The 5,749-nt window shown below is 42.6% G+C and overlaps 1 long non-coding RNA gene across 2 annotated transcripts; it reads right to left on the bottom strand.

Moving 5' to 3' along the window:
- Positions 1-869: 869 nt before the first annotated feature.
- LOC109764140 (uncharacterized) lies at positions 870-5,490 on the bottom strand. Of its 2 annotated transcripts, XR_002233100.4 has the most exons (3): positions 4,850-5,486; positions 4,130-4,510; positions 870-3,176 (listed from the first exon to the last, which is right to left on the bottom strand). It is a non-coding gene; the product is annotated as an uncharacterized lncRNA (long non-coding RNA). The 2 variants fall into 2 exon arrangements; XR_005769689.2 differs by having other exon boundaries at positions 870-4,510; positions 4,850-5,490.
- Between the last annotated feature and the right edge of the window lie 259 nt (positions 5,491-5,749).

Genomic DNA, 5,749 nt, shown 5'->3' with positions numbered 1-5,749 from the left:
AGTAGGAGAAGGGGGAAGGAGGAGGGAGAGAGGAAAGAAAGGGGGCGCCGCCCCCCCTCCTTGTCCAATTCGGACTAGAGCGGGAGGGGGGGGGGGCCTGCCCAGGCCGCCCCTCCTCTTCTCCACTAAGGCCGATGTAGGCCCATTAAACCTCCGGGGGGTTTCCGGTAACCCCCGGTACTCCGATAAAATCCTGATTTCACCCGGAACACTTCCGATATCCAAATATAGGCTTCCAATATATCAATCTTTATGTCTCGACCATTTCGAGACTCCTCGTCATGTCCGTGATCACATCCGAAACTCCGAAATATCTTCGGTACATCAAAACACATAAACTCATAATATAACCGTCATCAAACTTTAAGCGTGCGGACCCTACAGGTTCGAGAACTATGTAGACATGACCGAGACACGTCTCCGGTCAATAACCAATAGCGGAACCTGGATGCTCATACACTACACCATGACCAAAATTTTAGGGTCACCACATCTGCTGGGAAAAGTAGCCATTGGAGGCAGACTAACTACCGGGAATGCTTTTTGCCGGCAATTAGGAACAGCCCTTGAAAGTCCTGTCAGGGAAAACAATTCGCGGCAATTAGTATAAACCCCGGCAGATTCTCTGCCCTTCATATTCATACCTTCGCCGGCAGTTAGAACTATTTCCGGCATACAGCTTTTTCCCGGCAGACTTACAATTCAGGGCAGACAAAAGAGTTCCCCGGCAGGTAAACTACCTGTATTTGTGTCCACTGCGAACAAACATATCTCCTATATATTGTATACATGTATTTCAACAGCTAGCATTTATCTTCACTCTATTTTGTGTCATCTATATATGCATCCAGTAATTAAGATTGCATCAGTTAATAGATAATGTGTGCGTGTATATATATAAGCAATCTATCATCCATACATAGGTTCATAAGTCCAGGACAGCCAAAAGCACGAAAATCCATCATGTGTGCCTACGTGTACAAGTCCAGTAACAGGACATCTATCAGGTCTACATGTACACATGCATACATTTGTAGGTTCGTAAGTCAAAGTATTACATAAAAGAAAAAATGCAAAATATAAGATCTGGTTTTAGGTAGAACATATCCCAGCAGAAGATCCTTTTTAGCTCACCAAACACACCTGTAGAAACTTGTGGATGCAAAGGGGCATTATACTGGTGACCTGTAAAAAAAGGAAATGGCCAAATAGATCATCTCGGAAGAACACATGTTCCAAACATAGAAGTTGCATGGCTGAAAAAGAAAATGAAGTCATCCAAATGATAAATACACATGTGTGTCACCCTGTACATTTGCATTCCGCAAGTCACAAACAGAATGTGTATGTACTCACAAGAATAGATTATGCACTATGTACGGATCATCAGAAAGGCCGATTTAACCTATCGCTATAAATATTTACCAATGAATATAGGTTGCTCAAAATAAAAGAATGTTGGTTTGCTGAACAAATAGTTGTGTGGTCCCTCTTATTAATCCATGATGTTTGTCCAAATTGTGTGCAAAGTTTCAGTAGTAGCTATAGAATTGTTTAAGAAACAGAGCTGCTGGTTGATTCAGAATAAAAGTACTTAAGCATGTGTTTGAAAGTAGGCACAATTTTAATCTACCAGGAAAACCAAAAAAGTACTGGTTGCTCAGGAGAAAATAAGAAACTTGTAGGCTCCTACTTTCAAACACATGCTTGACTCAGAAAAATAATTAGTCTTCAGAATGTGAGAGGAGAAAATATGATGCTAGCTCCCAGAGTGTCGGTGCTTGCTATGATTGCTTTTCAGATAAGATGGCAAGCTATGATTGCTTTTCAATAGAATGGCCCTTGGGATCAGAACTAAATTTGTAATTCCAAATGGGTATTAAGGGATCCATTGTAAGGTCTAATTTTGCAAGGGCTAGTTCATTATACGCCTTGTCTATTTAATAATGGAAACATAAATATCTTTTCATTAGTGTAATATTCAAGAATTCTAAAAAGATGTAATACCTTCTAGATGTAAGGACTGCTACCGACTGTCATGGTTGCTTCTGCATAACTTTATGAACAACCTCGATCTGCATACATAGTATTAGAACTACCTACCATGTCGTGCCACTGCATCACGGTTTGTTTGTACTACTAAATTTCAATCCTTGCCTAAATATCACAAGCCAACACAAATCAATACTTTTTACAAAACTAAATAAGGCCTTGAAAGAATAAGTACTAGCCAAAGCAATCTTTGAGGTATTCGAAATAGAGCCAAACGGTAACATACAACGATAGAAACAAATTACAAGGTATTCAAACTAAAATCAAAAGATTCTGCAGTGTATAGAGCCTTATATAACAGTGTATGAGAAAATTATAACTTTCTTCTACGAGAGCCCCCAAAAGGACATTCATCGCAACCTTATACAGCAGCGTATAAGAGCCTTATACCTTATTATCTAACCTGCATATCAATCACAATCCCAGCTTTTTCCACAGTGTGCAAATATGATTCTGCAGTTTCCACGTCAACATTGGAGATAGCAAGCACAACTGTTAATCTGTCACATAGCAAAGAGTGAAATCCCTCTACAGAAAAACAAGATAGCACTTTTTTCTCAACAAAATACTGTATTCCACCGTTTTCAGGACTATAGAAATTTTGTCAAGAACATTTACTGATAAGATTGTACTGGAATGTGCACTCGACTTGGTGCTAGTGATTTGCATGGATATGTGTCATTTTTCTCAGATGGGTTGCTGCTGCATATTCATTCATAGCAGAATTGAAGATCCAAAAGGGAAGGATGCTTCAGTTTTAGTCTAACCATACACATTACAGTACAGGTTGATATTTGGTGGGTAGTACAATTCGTTAGTGCACTACCAGCTCCATCTTCCACAAGCACCAATTTTGAGTAAGTGAACAGCAAAAGTACGGCAATTCTTAGCTAAAAAGCATGGATATAGAGACACGGACATGATAGACACAGTGATACATATACGGGGACATGGGATACGACATTTTGCGAAACAACCATTCAGGGATTAAAAACATGGCATGTAATACAAATTTGAAGACACAAAATTAATGAGAAACTGAGATGAGATCAGAATATTGCCCCATTTGTAGTCTCCCTTTTCAAGTGCTCAATGATCAGAATACTGCCTCGAGGCCCATGTCACTGCAACATGAAAAATACACCAAAATTAGCCTAGTATTAGAGACCGAAGAAGTTTCCTAACATTTGAAACTTGAAATAAGCTTAAGAACCAAAATAAACATAGTCTACCATGGGAAACTTGAATTCTAACATTTTTTTGTGACTACTAGTATTTTTTCGGCTTAGTTTTAACACCACAAGTGTCAAATGGTTTGGCTGAAACTATACAAAATGTTTTGTTCTCTACTATAGACAAATTCATCTTATATCCATGTTTTTCATGTTGAACACATGTCAAATTCAGCAAATACTTGAATGGATCCCTTGTAGAACCCATTTCTTGAATGAACTCTGTATCAGGAAAGTCATTGTTATATGGGCCATATGAAAATAAATATTCTGTAGTGCTACTTTGGATATTTGAGAGGAAAACAACATATACTTCCTAAATTTTGGGTTTGGCTAATGATATTTGGCTCCCAGATGCCATGCTCCCTAACAGCAAGCACAACACAACTACCAGCCACCTACAGGACAACTACCAGCACAACTACAGTTGGCTACCACAACAGGTCAAAAAACCAAACTCCAAGCACAGCAGAACATAAATGCTTTGAAGTAATTTTGAGGCAGATAGACTATTAGACATAATAGAAGGTATAAACTTTTCAGGAAATCAATCAAACTTTTGCCAAAAATCGGATTATCTATGAATAACACTTAGTATATTGGCACTAGTTTCTGAAAAAATTGGGAATGAACAATTATTGCAAAAAAGGAGGGAAAATACGACGCTAGAGCAGCTTATTTCAACATTATTAGACTTTACGCAAAGACTCCTGTCTCTCGTCTTGCGGCTATCCATGTCTGATAAAGTCTAATTAAATGAACTGAATTCTCAACTTCAGAATAGAAGAAGGGGCAACCCGGTGCACGTAAGGGCATTGACGCCTTGATGCCCACCCACAACTAACCTGCCCAAAAGGCTACAGCCCACGAGGCTACGCCTAGGCCTGGCCACACATGAACCAGTTCCGAACAAGGCCACCGTGGGATTGTCTCTCTACCTGGTGCACCGCTGTTAGCCTAACCTGGTGCATGGCTAAACAACTCTACCCAATCGCTTCAAGAAATGAACATCAATCCTGATGCTCTACTCAATCGCTTCACGAAATTAACATCGACCCTAATGCCTGTGCATTAGGGAGGCTCCTAGTAGCTCCGCCCCTGGTTATGATCAAGAATATCACCAAAATATGCAAGTGCCACTTGTCCAGTATTGATGGTTGCAGCTTGATACAGCTTCTTCACTTGCCAACCAAGAACTCAATAAAATTCAGTTTAGGCTTGTCAGCCTGCAAAGCATCAAATTTAATTAGCATGGGTGAAGAACAATCGACAACACATGTCATCTAAATAGAAAATACAAGTTAACAATGCACAGCAGTTTAAATTTGAATTAAGTAATTTGCTACAGATCAAATCCAGATGCACCACAAACTTGTCCAATGCATCATCCAGATCATTAATGAAATTAAATCAAAAGACTAAATCATATACTCCTCTACATGGCTCCTGATAGGCATATCTATTAGACTCATAGCTCAGAACTACCTCAGCACAACAAGAAAATCTTTGCATGTTCGAACAATAAAACAAGGTTCTAAAAGCATACATGTAAAGACCAGGCATACCTGTAAAGACCGAGCACGAAGGGAGAACAGAGCTCAGTGGCAGCCTCTATCTGCTTGTCTGAGGCTGCTGCTGCTGCTTCAGTTGATGGGTAGCATGAACACTACAGAACAAATCTTTGGACAGGGATGTGGCGCAGTGGCGTCAGGCCGTGCTGCAGTGGGAGGCGAAGCAGGCGGCGGGACCGATGTCGTTGGTGGGGATTGGGACAGTGTTGTGGGCAGTAGATCGGATGGGGGCGTCGTGGTTGGGGAATGGGATGGCAGCGTCGAGATGGGGCGGCGTCGTGTTTCTGGGTGGGGGATGCGGTTGCGGCGTCGATGTGTGGATGGGCGGCCCCGTTGGTCGGAGGTGCGGGTGTGGGGCGCCGTCAATGGGGATTGGGTGGCGTCGTGAGTACGGGATGGAGGGGCGGCGGCGCTGGGTTGAGGCATCGATGGGGCCGGGGTCCCGGGGGCGACGGCGTGGGTGAGGAAGAGGATGGGGGTTGCGGCGCTGGGCGGGGCGGCGAGGGTGAGTCGGCGACGATGCTGCTAGGGTTAGCGGCGGCGACGTCGATTCTAGTGCGGCGGATGAGGGAGAGCGATTGAGGGGGCAGTGTGGATAAGGTAAGGAAATTAGGCCTGTGGTATGGCCGCGGTCGGCTTCCAGTGGCTTCTAACTTTTCTCCCGCGTGTGCCACGCGCGGTTTTGGGCCCCAATTTTTTCGCGTCCCCGCCAACATGGTTAACGACAGAACATTTGCCCGCATTTGGATTTCAGGGCAATTGCAGTGACCCTGAAGATGCCGGCAGATGGCCTGCCCTTCTAACTTTACTATCCCGGGCAGATAGCATGACCTATACACTTTTGCCTGGCACATAAATTTTTCCCGGCATTTAATTGACCCGAATTCTTGATCT

This window comes from Aegilops tauschii, chromosome 1 (genome assembly GCF_002575655.3).
Source record: "Aegilops tauschii subsp. strangulata cultivar AL8/78 chromosome 1, Aet v6.0, whole genome shotgun sequence".
NCBI lineage: Eukaryota > Viridiplantae > Streptophyta > Magnoliopsida > Poales > Poaceae > Aegilops > Aegilops tauschii.
Note: the sequence above shows the minus strand (reverse complement) of the source record. Positions and strands in the feature narration are given on the sequence as shown.